Genomic DNA, 15,871 nt, shown 5'->3' on the forward strand with positions numbered 1-15,871 from the left:
TTCAAGATTGTATCTTTTCTTACAGCAATAAAAATTCCAACCCTCTAAGGACGACTAATAACTGAAAGTAAGGACAAGAAAACAAAGGATCTCCCAAAAGTAGGAAGGGAGTATGCAAGTGCAGATGTTACGAAGAGGAAGAAGAGATGGAAAAACAGGAGGGTTAGACAAAGAGGGTAAAGAGCTGCAGAAAATGGAAATCATGGTGGAGGAAAGTAATTGAAGGTGAAAGGGTGTGACAGATAAGAGTTGAACACAAAGTAGAATACCGAAAATAGCCAAGATGTCTTGATTCAAGTCTGCACTTACCATGCTCCCAGATGGAGCTCTGTGTCAGCTATGTCTATATATTTGTAAGTACCACATCCCTATCTGCCCTCCCAATCTGCTCTCCCCCTCCTCCCTCTCCCCTCACATATCTTGTTCAATGAGGGTTGGCTTAGGGCCAGCGGGAATAGGGAAAGAGAAGGTTCCCACAGAAACACTGTGTGTGTCCTCAGCCATAATGCCGGGCAAGGCAAATCCAGGGGTGCCAAACCGGGAGGGTCCAGGTAAAAAGACTGAAGTCTACATCATAATTTAGGAAGGGATGCAGACTCCGTAGGTGATAGACTAGACACCTGCAAAATTTTGCCAGCAAGGGAGATATTTTTAGTACATAACAAATGCATTGAGTGATGGTAGAAGAGAAGATATCAATCTCGGGCTACTGCAGAATATTTGAATTCACAGGGGATATCTGGTTTATGAAACCCATTTTCAAATACCCTATTAACAATGTGATTTAATTAGTGAGGCAGGGCCTACACCTAGACTGATTTTAACAACTGAGCAATAGCTGTGGTCCAAAGCAATCTGGACTTGTGCACTGAAGCTGTCACTCAATAGTTAAAGGGAACCCCCCACCATGAAAATACAGGGCAATCTGCGGGCAACATGTTATGGAGCAGGAGGAGCAGAGCAGACTGATACATAGTTTTGTGGGGAAAACTTCAGTAAAACTTGTAATTAATTATTCATTTAAAGGTCGGCACTTTCTATACTTAGGAGTCATGTGGACGGACCTAGTCAGTGACTGCCAGCTAAGTCTACATAAGTCAGTGTGCAGAGACAGATACCAATCGCTGATATGACCGTGTACATGACTCTTAAGTAGAGATGAGCAAATTGATTCGGTAGAATTAGAATTTCTTCAGATTCATTTGGGTAGAATTTTTCTGGAGAAAGAAAAAGAGGAAAAGAGAGAAAGATTTTGTAAGCATTTAAAGCACTTTTGGTACAACCAATTTGTACCTGAATCAAAATTCTTGGCTGATTCGCGTAAATCGGCAGAAACAAATTTTCGGAATTTCGCTCATCTCTAATCCTAAGCATAGAATGAATAAATTATACATTTTACTAAATATTTTCCCATAAAATCTTCTCGGCTCCTCCTGCTCTATAACAAGCTGCCTGCAGATTGCGCTGCGTTTTTACGGTCAATGTTAATTAAAAGTGCCACAAAAAGTCTAGGTGTGGCCTCAGCCTATACCTTTTGATACCGTTTTTGAAGCCATAGCCATAAATAGATTCAGTAGACTCAGCCTTTCCTTTATATGTGTCCTCCATTAATGAAAAGTTCCTGGCTTTGGTTTAAGACTCAGCATAGAAAAAAATAATGGAACTTGTAAACCCTTTAGCCAGGAAGGGAGTAACTACAAACCCTCTCATTTTGGAGGACGAAGCAAGTCCACACATTCATTTCAATGAGCTTTAGCCTGGGGCTACTCCAAGTCAAAGAAAAGTCGTGCAACCAAAAATATTTGTGCAACTTGCTGTCGCATGACTAGGTTAGAGCTGTGATTTGGATGTAAAAACACAGCCAAATCGCAGAAGAGTCACAGGGAAGTCTAAGTCGCACATGACGTGTATTGCAGTGCAAAGTCACTTACGACCAGGGACAGAAAATCTAACAATTTTTTTTTGTGGCTGTTGGATGTGACCTGCCTCATTGTGATCTCCATCTCACCATAAAACTCCAGCCTCATTTACCCTTTACTACTGGGTTCCACCAGTGATTACAGAAGGATTGTCCAAAAGGAATGCCCCTTTTAAGGCTGGGGATAGAAGTAGATCTTGGTCGTGACACCCGTCAAGAAACCAATGAACACTGTGTGGCCGTACAGTCATTAAACTAAAAGCGGTCGCAGCTGTACCCCATTCATGTCAACGGCTGTACTGCTACACAGCAATCTTTGCTTGCGCGGCCAAGATCATTGAGTAGCCAGATAGATCCTAAGATACATAGACCTTGTCTCAAGTAATAAACCTGACTAAAACACTGCCTACATAAGCATGGAGCACAGTACTTATACAACAAGCCCTCCCGAAGGGCAGCATCGTGGGTCTCTATCGGGGGAACCTGAAATAGCGTCAATCAAGAGCATTCTGTCATGTGACTTGTGAAGGTCACATGACAAGGTGTACAAGTACAGAAGAATTAGTCTGCTAATGCTACCATGACAACCCCAGAGCAAGCACAACATATACATTACCGCAGTAGTAAGGAATACAGAAGGAGAACATTATTCTGTAGATCTGCAATCACATTACCCAATTATCCTTGGTTGCAGAAGACAACGCACACTTTTCTTTATTTCTGAAAATTCTTTCTGACTCATGGATTTCTTCATAACTTTGTCCACTCACGGCTTTTGTGGCCAAGGTTTCTTTACGTACAGTACTAGTATGGGTGACTAGTGCTCTATATGGCACAGAGTCTATTCAGAGGCATAAGGGGTCTATGGTTATAATAAACTGGACGAAACGTCTAACGCTGGGAGCGCACACTGTAGAAGACACTGCTGCCACATATTCCTTGTGGAGAGACATGAGATAAATGACCATAAGTGACCATTTATCTCATCAGTGACCATGACAGCAGAACCCTAACCTCAGATTCACGCCAGGAGGAAATGGCTGATAACAGGGAACAACAGACTGTGCTAACCTGAGCAGTAAAGGTACAAAAACATCTCAAGCTGTGGTCAACTGGAACATAGGAGATCATTCTGCCATTGTGGTCAAGAATTGTCGAATTAAAGAAATATTCTAAATTTTTCAAACCAGCACCTGGATCTGAATACTTTTGTAACTAGATATAATTAAAAATGTAATACAGCCATTGAGTTATTCAGTAAAATCTGTAAAATTGTATAGCACCACCTGCTGTTCTTTTCCTTATTTCTCTGTCCACCTCGTTGAGGTGGTCGCATGTAGTGTTGCTAGAGGGATCGAAGTTTCGATACCCAATCGATACGATACCGGGTCTTACTATTTAACGATACGTATCTGTTAGAGAACATGGCACGCACTGTTCTCAGCGCGCGCCATGTTCTCCTCAGCAGCACAGTGGAGAAGGAGGCAGTCCCTCCCTCCCCCCTGTGCTGCTGCTGCCACCAATGGGAGTTTAGTACTGTGGAAGAGGGGAAGGACTGGCCACTGCGCCACCAATGAATATAATTAAGTGTAGGCAGCGGGTGTCGGCAGCGGAATCACATAACCGGCACCCGCCTTCTATGACAGGGTGCTGCGATCCCCGGCAATTAACCCCTCAGTGCGCCTCCCCCCAACACCCCAGTATTATAACTATTATAATCATTGGTGGCGCAGTGGCCACAGGCGCCCCCCTCCCTCCTTGTTATATTCATTGGTGGCAGTGGCCACAGGGTCCCCGCCCCTCCTCTTCATTGGTGGTGCAGTGCCAGCTTCCAATCGGATCCCCAGCAGTGTAATTGCGGGGCTCCGATCGGTTACCATGGCAGCCAGGACGCTACTGAAGCCCTGTCTGCCATGGTAATCTCCCTGCTGCTGTGTGTACTATGCACGGGGCAGCAGGGAGAGTGTGAAGCCCTATTCACCCTAATAGAGCTCTATTAGGGTGAATAGGACAAGGGATTAAAAAAAAAAAACTGGTTCTAGCCACCTGGGGGGGATAATATTTAGTAAGTAAAAAAAAAAGTAAAAAAAAACACCAAAATACTAAAAGTTTAAATCACCCCCCTTTCCCAATTTTACATAGAAAATATATAAACATATACATGTCCCCCTAAAAAAATAGGATAGGACTCTTCTATTATGGGCCGGACGTTACATAAAATGCGGAATGCACGCATCTTTTTTAGTGTTTTTTTTGCGTGGTATTGAATGGTATCAAGTATCGCAATACTTTTTTATGGTATCGAAAGCAAATCAAAATTTTGGTATCGCGACAACCCTAGTCGCATGCGCTCAGTTTCATCCTTCAACTGCCACCAGTCATGTATTCTGTTAGAAGCTGGTTCTAGCTATGTTAGCAAGAGATTCGCTTGTACTATATGATGTCTGGTTTCCACTTTTTTACATTTATCTTGGGATAACCCCTTTAAAAACACTGACCAGTAAATCAAATCTTCTACAAACCTGCAGAGGTATGGCCACCAGTCGTCACCTATAACCTGTTGTAGACACACTGTAGATAACAGAATACAGTAAAGCACAATAACCCCGGGCCAGTTTTCTCTCTTCTACCCAGGCCATTTTTTGCAAATCTGACATGTCACTTTATATGGTAATAGCTTTGGAACACTTTTACTTATCCAAGCCATTCTGAGATTGTTTTCTCGTGACACATTGTACTTCATGATAGTCATAAATTTGAGTCAATATATTTCACCTTTATTTGTGAAAAAATCCAAAATTTACCATAAATTTTGAAAAATTCCCAAATTTTCAGATTTCAATTTCTCTACTTTTATAATAGATAGTGATACCTCATATAGTAGTTATTACTTTAAATTTCCCATATGTCTACTTCATGTTTGGATCATTTTGAAAATGACATTTTATTTTTTGGGGACGTTAGAAGGCTTAGAAGTTTAGAAGCAAATCTTGACATTTTTCTGAAAATTTCCAAAACCCATATGACCAAAAAATGTGTTGTTTTGGCACAGTTTTTATTTATTTATTTTTACAGCATTTACCTGAGGAATCAGGTCATGTGACTGTTTTATAGAGCAGATCGTTATGGATGTGGAAATACCTAATATGTCAACTTTTTTTTATTTATTTCACTTTAACACAATAATAGAAGTTTTGAAACAAAAAAAAATCATATTTTAGTGTCTCCATTGTCTGAGAGTGATAGCTTTTTTATTTTTTGACCGATTGTCTTAGGTAGGGTATCAATTTTTGCGGGATGAGGTGACGGTTTTATTGGTATATTATGGGGGGCATACGCCTATTTGATCGCTTGCTGTTGCAATCTTTGTCATGTAAGGTGACAAAAATGGCTTCTTTTTTTTACGGTGTTCACCTGAGGGGTTACGTCATGTGATATTTTTATAGAGCTGGTTGTTATGGACATGGCAATACCTAATATGTATATATTTTTTTATGTATTTCACTTTAGCACAATAATAGTAGTTTTGAAATAAAAAAAAATGATGTTTTAGTGTCTCCATGTTCTGAGAGCTATAGTTTTTTAATTTTTTAGGCGATTGGCTTAGGTAGGGGCTCATTTTTTGCGGGATGAGGTGACGGTTTTATTGATACCATTTTGTGGGACATATGCCTTTTTGATCGCTTGGTGTTGCACTTTTTGTGATGTAAGGTGACAAAAACGGCTTTTTTTTACACTGTTTTTATTTAATTTTTTTATGGTGTTTATCGGACAGGGTGGATCATGTGATATATTTATAGAGCCGGTCATTACGGATGCGGTGATACCTAATATGTGTGGTTTTTGGGTTTTTTCTGTTTTTTATTATAAAATAAGGGGAAAGGGGCGTTTTTTGTTTCTTTTTATACTTAAAAACTTTTTTTCTTTACTTTATTTCTGACGTTCACTTTTGGGGGTCTGATCCCCTCTGCAATGCATTATCTGTATTGTAATGCATTGCCTGTTCGTGTACTACAGTGAGTAGTACACTAACAGGTTGCCTAGGAGACCCAGCCTGAGGCTGGATCTCCTGGGCACCCGTAGAAGGCAGGTCCCGATGCCGTGCAAGGCATTGGGCAGCCTCTGCACGGCATCGAGCTGCCTTCTGACGAGGGTGGATAAAAATCAATGTTTTTTTAATCAGATTTTTTTTATTTAGATAGGATTTTTTTTAATATTAAATGCTTTTTGAGGAAAATATATTACCATCCAAAGGTTATTCCATCATGAAAAAAAGATTAGTTTTTTAATTATTTACAATAAGGCTGTACGTGGACTTCCATATTGTTAAATGGATTAGGCAGTGGCTGAGGGACGGACAACAGAGGGTTGTAGTCAATGGAGTATATTCAGACCATGGTCTTGTTACCAGTGGGGTACCTCAGGGATCTGTTCTGGGACCCATATTGTTTAATATCTTTATCAGCGAAATTGCAGAAGGATATTGATACTTTGTAAAGAGTTCAGAGAAGAGCTACTAAACTGGTACATGGATTGCAGGATAAAACTTACCAGGAAAGATTAAAGGACCTTAACATGTATAGCTTGGAAGAAAGACGAGACAGAGGGGATATGATAGAAACTTTTAAATACATAAAGAGAATCAACAAGGTAAAAGAGGAAAGAATATTTAAAAGAAGAAAAACTACCACAAGAGGACATAGTTTTAAATTAGAGGGGCAAAGGTTTAAAAGTAATATCAGTATTTAAAAGTATTACTTTACTGAGAGAGTAGTGGATGCATGGAATAGCCTTCCTGCAGAAGTGGTAGCTGCAAATACAGTGAAGGAGTTTAAGCATGCATGGGATAGGCACAAGGCCATCCTTCATATAAGATAGGGCCAGGGGCTATCCATAGTATTCAGTATATTGGGCAGACTAGATGGGCCAAATGGTTCTTATCTGCCGACACATTCTATGTTTCTATATGTGTAATTTTTTTGGTAAATAAATTCCATTAATCCATTCACAATGTCATGTTCTTCCAGAGGTTTTTGTAAGAATTTTGGGCAGTTTCTCTGCCTACAAGATATTATCACAGATGCTTGGTTTACTTTTGCAGTTCTCAAAACTGAATTTGACTCAGCAGAGATCACATGCCTCTTCTTCACAGCAAAAATGTTATAACATGAACAGAGTTGAGAAAATTACCTTAATCCTAACTTCTACAAACCTATGAATGCAGAATCAACCTAATCAAACTAATATGAAAAGTTGTTATTCTAAAAATCTTCATCTACTTGCATATTATAAGTTATACCAGCAAGAATTAGTCTTTATGTAGAAAACTATGATTTAAATCAAGCCTTACTGACTAGTGATTTAAATCGTGATTTAAAACATTTTGATTTAAATCAAATCCACCCTGCTTCTGACACATCGAGTCCCCGCCACAGCAGCGCGGGGACTTGATGCACTCCCTCACCCGACACAAACCCCTTCTATGTCGCGGTCAGCGAGGACCGCAGCATAGAAGGGGTTAATCCGCCAGCATCGGCTTTTACAGCGATGCCGGCGGATACACCAGGGACTGCCGGACCCCTGCAGTGATCGGGCACGCACTGCTCCGGTGCCCGCCCGATCACCATGACGTACTATTACGTCAAATTGCAGGAACGCAGTGGCTTCCATGACGTAATAGTAGGTCATGTGTCGGGAAGGGGATAAACAGCTGGCAACCTGGAGTTTTATCAAGAAATTCAAGAAGCAAATGACCTCTGCTAATACAAGCACAAATGTTTCTAAGACTGCTCAATAATCCAAAGTCAATTCAGTCCCCATTAATGATGCATTTTTGCAGCTCCAAATGTTAGTTGAAGGTCTATGGGAAATATGAAACACAGGACACACAAGCATTTTTTCTTTTTGCTACTGATGTTTTTGGTAATTAGAAGGTGCTTTTTAGGCATAAAAAAAAAGTTTTTGATTCGTTTGGTGTTTTTTCATGGCATTTTGACATCTACTTCTCTATAGGGGAAAATGCTACATAAAACAGTTTCGAAAACATAACATTGCTAAAAAATGGCATTAAAAAACTCAGCGTTTAATTAACAGAAAGTGCCCCACAGTCTTTACCACGTGGTGGACTGTCACAGTTTCAACTGCCATTTATAATAGTGTTGATGGGAAAGGTAAAGCCTGTTCTAGCATTGTACACCTAAAGGAAGTTTAGTTTGTGTTCTGAAATTTCCAGAAAAAAACTTTTGCAAGCCTTGGATGTCATTGAGCCACATAGGTATAACATACATACACCAAAGGGTCAGACAGTAAGTACACTATATGGACAAAAGTACTGGGACACCTACACATTACACCTACAGGAGCTTTTATGACAAATAATAAGCTTCCTCTCTTCTGGGAAGGCTTTCTACAAGATTTTGGAGGGTATCTGTGGGGATGTTTGCCCATTCATCCAGAAGAGCATATGTGAGATCAGACAATGATGCTGCATGAGAGGCCCAGGCTCACAATCTCCTTCTAGTTCATCCCAAAGGTGTTTGATAGCGTTGAGGTCAGGGCTCTGTGCGGCCAGCCAACTTCTTCTTCAGACTCACCCAAACATGTCTTTATGGACATAGCTTTGTGCTCTGGGGAACAGTCATGGTGGAACAGAAAAGGGCCTTCCCCAAACTGTTCCTACAAGGTTATAAACACACACTTGTCCAAAATGTATGCCAAAGCATTAAGATTTCCCTTTAGGTATAGAATGCATGATATTGTGTCTAAAACGACTTCAGTTGTTAATGCTTGTTGGAGATGTGGCCTGGATCACTGTTTCATATTTGGTGGTCATTCCCCATTATCCAAACTTACTGGAAAGCTATAGAGGGGAAGATTAATCAGATCTGCTCCTCTCAAATTGTACTCTCACCAGAGTCTGTTTTACTTAATCTCCCCACCAGGACCTGTTCCCTAGCTAAAAAGCACTCACAGACATACCTCATTATGCTAAGTTGCTGGCTTCACTACATTGGTTGGATCCAGCTCCCCCCATGGTCTCTGAGTGGCTAGAAAAGAAGTGTGTCAGATCTATCATCTATAGGAGCTTTCTAGCTGGGAACAATTGTCGTCTCCATGGTGGACTTGGGCTTTGGCCAACTCTCCTTAACTCTCTTTACCAGAGGCCTTTTACTTTGCTCTTTGTATTTCTAATGTTCACACAGTTGAGTGGTGTAGACCTCGCTCACCCTCATTGGATCCTTATCAACTAGATACATCACTAGACTCTCTCAAGTTGGTTGCTGTCACGTACGGGAGGAGTGTGTGCCGCCCTGAGCTCCACCCTCACCTCTGTCCCTGCCTACTTGCACGATCTGCTCTAGGCGACGGTGTACAACTAGAGGGCGGTCCCTAATCTGAGTACGTGCAGGGCGTTAAAGGAAAGAATACAATAAAGGAGAAAACAACAAACAATGTGACAGGCAGGCATTGAGGGGTTAATCAAATATCAAAGTCAATACGAGCCAAGGTCAGGAGCCAGGAGGAACAACAATACAAAAAGGGAAAAGCAAAATCAAGTCAAACTCACGCCGGGGTCAAAGCCAAGAGGTCACGTCAAATGCAGGAGGTAGCAAGAGCGAGGTCAAAATACGGAGCCGAGGTCAAAACACAACAAACACTAACATACGAAATGCTGGTGAATGAAATAAGACCAATCACAGGCAACCTGTGGCCAGCAGGCTGCCTGTTTAAATAGCCCTGGCTGGTAAGTCACATGACGTGGCCAGCGTCACATGACTCACAGTACACAGCCCAACACAGCTGAGCACCGATCATCATTATCGGCGCTCAACTCCTCTGCTGCTCGCCTGCTGCCATAGAGACGAGGACGCAGGCTGCATTCTTGACCCTCTCCTTGTGCAGGGCGCCGGTGGCGCTGCGAAGAAAGCACGTGTCGCCGGACCCTCATTACAGTACCCCCCCCTTCCACTAGGGGCCACCGGAACCATAGTCACTGGAGTGGGCTTCTCTGGATGGGCAAGATGGAATTTTTTTACCAATCTGGCAGCATGCATCTTACTCGCCGGTACCCAAGACCTCTGTTCAGGACCGAAACCCTTCCAATGGACTAAATACTGGAAAGAATTCCGGACCTTTCTTACATCGATAATCCTAAAGATCTCAAATTCAAGTTGCCCGGCAACCTCCACTGAGGATGGGCAGTGGTCGTAACTCACCCGCCGGACGGGATCTGGGAGTTTTTTTGCTCTTGCACACACTTCATATGAAGACACATAAGAGTGGAGATCTCTAGAGAACGTGGACCACCAGTAGGACCTGGAGACAAGCTCCTTGTTTGGCATTAATACCCGGATGTCCACTAAACACTGAATTATGGCACTCACCCAACAGTCAAAGGCGTAAATAACCTGGGACAAACAATTTATCTGTAGAGGATTGTACCGGAGCCACAATGATACCTGCTGGCAATATTGGTTCTGGATGAGTATCCGGAGGTTAAAAAGCACAAAAACTTTGGGACAAGGCATCGGCTTTAACATTTTTACTTCCTGGCCTGAAAGTAATACAAAAGTTACAACGTGTAAAGAACAATGCCCATCTTGCTTGTCTGGGATTCAAACGTTTAGCAGATTCCAAATACAATACATTTTTGTGATCAGTAAGAACTGTAGCACAATGTTTATCCCCCTTCAAAAAAAATCACGCCATTCCTCAAAGGCCCGTTTAATAGCGAGTAACTCTCGGTTCCCAATGTCGTAATTTCTCTCAGTGGGAGAGAACTTCCGAGAGAAGAACGCACAAGGTCTCAGATTCATAAGATTTGAGAGAGAGAGATTTGAGAGAGAACCCTGAGAGAGAACCATGAGAGAGAACCGCTCCTACTCCATCTTCAGATACATCGACCTCAACTACAAAAGGCTTTTCTTGATCCGGCTGAACCAGGATTGGGGCATTAACAAAACACTTGAGAGTTTCAAAGGCTTTTATGGCCTCAGATGGCCAATTCACTAGATCCGGCCCCTTCCTGGTAAGGGCGGTAAGAGGTTTAGCGACCACCGAAAAAAAATTAAGAAATTTTCGATAATAATTGGAAAACCCCAAAAAACGTTGCAACGCTTTAAGGGAAGAGGGTCTCACCCATTCCTGAATGGCTTGCACATTCCCCGGATCGATCTTAAAAGATTGAGGAGTAAGGATATATCCCAAAAACTAAATTTCTTGTACCCCAAACATACATTTCTCCTTATTGGCAAATAATAGTTTTTTTCTAAGGACCTCCAGAACCTGTCTGTTGGGAGTGACATGGGAATCCTAATTCGTAAAACAAAATATCTGAATATCGTCCAAATATACAATTTTAAATTTTCCAATAAACTGTGTGAAAATAACATTAACAAAATTTTGAAAAACTGCTGGAGCATTACTCAGCCCAAACGGCATGACCAAATATTCAAAATGACCCTCAGGAGTGTTAAAGGCAGTTTTCCACTCGTCTCCCGCCCTAATTCGAATCAGATTATAAGCTCCCCTTAAATCGAGTTTCGTGAACCAACGGGCTCCAAGCACCTCATTGAACAGGTCTGGACTCAACGGCAAAGAGTACTGATTTTTTATAGTAATTTTGTTCAATTCTCTATAATCAATACAGGGTCTCAGACCCCCATCTTTTTTTTCCACAAAAAAAGAACCCTGCCTCCATAGGTGATACCAAGGGTCTAATATATCCTTTTATTAAACTTTCCTTCAGATATTCCCTCATAGAAGCTCGTTCAGGACCGGACAAGTTATAAATACGACCCTTGGGGTATTTGGATCCTGCAATGAGATTGATGGCACAATCATATGATCTATGTGGTGGAAGGTTCTCAGCGTCAGATGTGGAAAAAACATCAGCGAAGTCATAAATGTATGGGGGAAGAGTTTTTGACCCACTAGTGATTCCAGCCTGAATAACCGGTAGATAATATGAATTACATTTAGGTCCCCATTTATCTATTTCACCCGTTGTCCAATTAATGACAGGGTTATAAATCTGGAGCCAAGGCATGCCCAAAACCACCTCCACGGGTAAATTCTCTAATATCAAAAAAGAACACATTTCATTATGACAAGCCCCCACAGTCAAGGTCACCTCAGGAGTACAAAATTTGACCGTCCCACCCACCAAAGGAGTAGAATCAATAGCAACAATGTAGATTGGGTTAGGGAGAGACAAAATGGGTACCCCAATAAAGAGCAAAATTATGATTAAGAAAATTAGAGGTGGAGCCTGAATCAATAAAGGCCACCCCGTGACCCTTACAAGAACCCAAAGAAATAACCACCGGTACTAGTAACTTCTTTTTTACCACCTCTGGGAGTACCTTGTCCTTTAGGACGTCAGATTTGGATGATCTCCCGGAGGAAGGGACCTTGGGGCATAGTCGTACCCAGTGGTCAGATTCTCCACAGTACCCCTTTGGCGTCGTTGATCTCTTCTGGTCATCCTGAGTTGCATGGGTTCTTAAAGATGATTTTCCACCTTGACTCCCATAGGTAAGGAGTCTGGTTTGCCCACCGCCTGTGGAAAGAACAGCTGTTCCTGCTGCCTTTCTGTGATGCGTCGGTCCAGTCTAACGGCTAGGGTCATAGTCTGCTCTAAGGTGTCAGGACAGGGATAGCTGACCAACATGTCTTTGAGACTTTCAGAGAGCCCTGATCTAAACTGGCACTTGAGTGCTGGCTCATTCCAGAGAGAGGGAACAAACCACTTGCGCAATTGGGTACAGTACTCCTCTACTGGTCTGTCCCCCTGAGTAAGAGACTTCTGCCACAGTCACCCTATCAGGTGTAAAACATAAAAGAAGCATAAAGTACACCAAAGGCCTGAAAGAACGATTCCACTGAAGCTAGACAAGTGGAGTCCGTGGGGAGGGAGTATGCCCATTCTTGTGGGTCGCCTTGCAACAAAGATAATATTCCCTACTCTTTGTTGTTCAGACCCTGAAGAATAAGGGCGTAAACGAAAGTACAATTTACAGCTTTCCCTAAATGCAAGAAAAGATCTACGATCCCCTGAAAAACGATCCGGCAGCTTAACATGGGGTTCGATATTCTGCAGGGAGGAGGAAGCTACAGGTGGGGTCTGAACCGATTCCTGCTGCTGTAACCTTTCCGCCAACTCCTGCACCATTTGAGCAAGGTTATGGACCTGATCAGTAATCACTCGCACCGGGTCCACAATGAAGGTAAGGCCTGTGATTCTGTCATGTATGTGCCGCCCTGAGCTCCACCCTCACCTCTGTCTCTGTCTATTTGCACGGTCCGCTCTAGGCGACGGTGTACAACTGGGCGGCGGTCCCTAATCTGAGTATGTGCAGGGCCTTAAAGGAAAGAATACAATAAAGGAGAAAACAACAACCAAGGTGACAGGCGGGCACTGAGGGGTTAATTAAATATCAAAGTCAATACGAGCCAAGGTCAGGAGCCAGGAGGAACAACAATGCAAAGGGGAAAAGCAAGATCAAGTCAAACTCACGCCGGGGTCAAAGCCAAGAGGTCACGTCAAATGCAGAAAGGAAACAAGAGCGAGGTCAAAATACGGAGCCGAGGTCAAAACACAAAAAACACTAAAACGGAATGCTGGTGAATGAAAAAGACCAATCACAGACAACCTGTGGCCAGCGTCACGTGACTCACAATACACAGCCCAACACAGCTAAGCACCAATCATCATAATCGGTGGCCCCTCGTCACAGTTGCAGAGACTGTCAGAGACTTTCTGTTCTTCTCCTCACATCCTAAATTTGCATGGGCAACTGCTAGGCCTTAAAGGGGTTGTCCAGGTTCAGAGCTGAACCCGGACAAATCCCATTTTCCCCCTGGCACCCCCCCTGACTTGACCATCGGAGCATCTCATGCGCCGATGCTCTCCTTTTGGAGTTCTGGTGACGTACCGGGCTCTCCATGGGGCTGCCAGGCGGAGGCTTCCACCCAGCAGTGTGTTATTGTAAATAAAAGAGTCCTTGCCCTGAGCGATCCAGTGCAGGGCAAAGGGGAGCATCGGAGCATGAAATGCTTCAATGCTAACATCAGGGGGGCTACCTGGATGAAATTATGGGTAAGGGTCCATTCACACGTCTGTATCGGATCCGCAATACATCTGGCCGGCACCCCCATAGAAATGCCTATTCTTGTCCGCAATTGCGGACAAGAAGATCGGGGGCGCGCTCCGAAAATGCGGATGCGGAGAGCACATAGTGTGCTCTCTGCATCTCTTCTGGCCCCATAGAGACTGAATAGGTCCGCACCCGTTCTGGATAATTGCGGAACGGATGCGGACCCATTCTACAGATGTGTGAATGGACCCTAAGTCCGGGTTCAGCTCTGAACCAGGACAACCCCTTTAATGATGTTGGGATTATGGTCCCCTTTTCCTTCCCACCCCCCCCCCCCCCCTCTCTATCGCATCCATTGTCCATATGTCTATGTATTGTATCTACAGTTCTATACACATGTGATGCATGACAATGTATATTCTTTTATACACCTGACAATAAAGAATTACTGGAACTAAAGGACCTGGACCAACCCCTGAAAACCAATGCCACAATGCAGGCTGGCAGGTGATGTTCTCCTGGCATTCACCAAACCCAAACTCATTCATCTAGAATTCTAGATAGAAAAGCCTGATTGGAAGTGCCAATGTATTCTCTGGAGTGACCAGAGTCCAGTGGCAGTGGGCCACCTGACACCTGGCATTGGTAAAATAAGGCTTGCATGGAGCTGCTCCACCATGAAAGCCCATGCCATGAAACTCCTGGCACAGTACCCTTTCTGTGCTGATGTTAATGCTCCAGGAGGTTTGGACTTGGCAGTAGTTGAGTCCGCAGTAGTCATCAGATCAGTGTTGGTCTGACTCTCAGTAGTCATCAGATCAGTGTTGGTCTGACTCTCAGTAGTCATCAGATCAGTGTTGGTCTGACTCTCAGTAGTCCACCCATCCAGGTGCATTGGACAATGGACAGAGCTAGTCCAGATCTGCTGACCAGCGGAGGTGCTGAGTGTCCGACCCCACTATTCACATAGGATGGCCTCTCCTGAGGACAGTGGACAGCCTCTATATGAAGAACATGAAGCAGCCATCCACAAAACCTCCCCAAGCCCCCGTCCTAGCAGTGGTCACCCACCCGCACTGCTGATGGAGGTAGCCAAGCAATGTCCTCCATTTCCACCCTTGCAGCACATAAGACAAGCCATAGGCTCACACCAAGTATGCCCGGTATTGGCATGGGCATCATCCATGAGATGAAAAGGGTTCAGCTTTTGTGAAGTTCCACAGAGCTGATCATTCCTGGTCATCAAGTCTGACCTGAAGTGTCCTACAGACCTCCATCACCCCAGCATCCTGCCAGGCTATGCCAACTGTGCCAGCATGCCAGTGTCCTGCCCCTCCAGCGCACATCTGCTCTCCTGCCTGGCTCTGACACATCCACTACAGACACAACATGCAGCAATAAGTTACTTTCCACCAGTCACAATGCTCAGCTCATCAGTACGAGCCTCTCCGCCGGCCAGGACCGGGCTCCTTACCCGCTCAGCTCCGTCTCCTCATCGTCCTGTCCCGGGGAGCAAAGATGACATTTTTATGTGAAGACAGAGGGGCGGGGAAGACACCAGGAGAACGGCCAGGGGAGGCGCTAGAGCGCGGGCACAGGACTGTGCAGGGGAGTGGAGTGCTGCTGCCCTCTGCTGACCGCTTCTGTGAACTGCGGCCTGCTGTCAGCTAGGGGAAACCTGCACCCAAAAAGATTACCGTACTTAAACATAAAATATCATAGACTAGAAGAGTATCTGTGATTCATATCGTAAAAAAAAAAAAAAAAAAAAGCAAATCCTACCTCTGATTTTAAATGGAAGCATCTTTTATACGAAAAATATATTCTGTCTGGAAAACCATTACCATAAAGGTAT

General features: G+C 43.5%; 1 protein-coding gene across 2 annotated transcripts in view; it reads right to left on the reverse strand.

Moving 5' to 3' along the window:
* LOC120981154 (inositol-trisphosphate 3-kinase B-like) overlaps positions 1–15,540 on the reverse strand; it is a 63,754-nt gene extending 48,214 nt beyond the window's left edge. The window contains exon 1 of one of the 2 annotated variants that reach the window (XM_040410670.1): positions 15,491–15,540. The gene's annotated coding sequence lies outside the window, so the exon portion shown is untranslated. Of the gene's footprint in view, positions 1–309; positions 330–15,490 lie in introns of those variants that run through there. The other variant, XM_040410671.1, reaches the window with a different exon arrangement.
* Between the last annotated feature and the right edge of the window lie 331 nt (positions 15,541–15,871).

This window comes from Bufo bufo, chromosome 10, assembly GCF_905171765.1.
Source record: "Bufo bufo chromosome 10, aBufBuf1.1, whole genome shotgun sequence".
Taxonomy (NCBI): domain Eukaryota; kingdom Metazoa; phylum Chordata; class Amphibia; order Anura; family Bufonidae; genus Bufo; species Bufo bufo.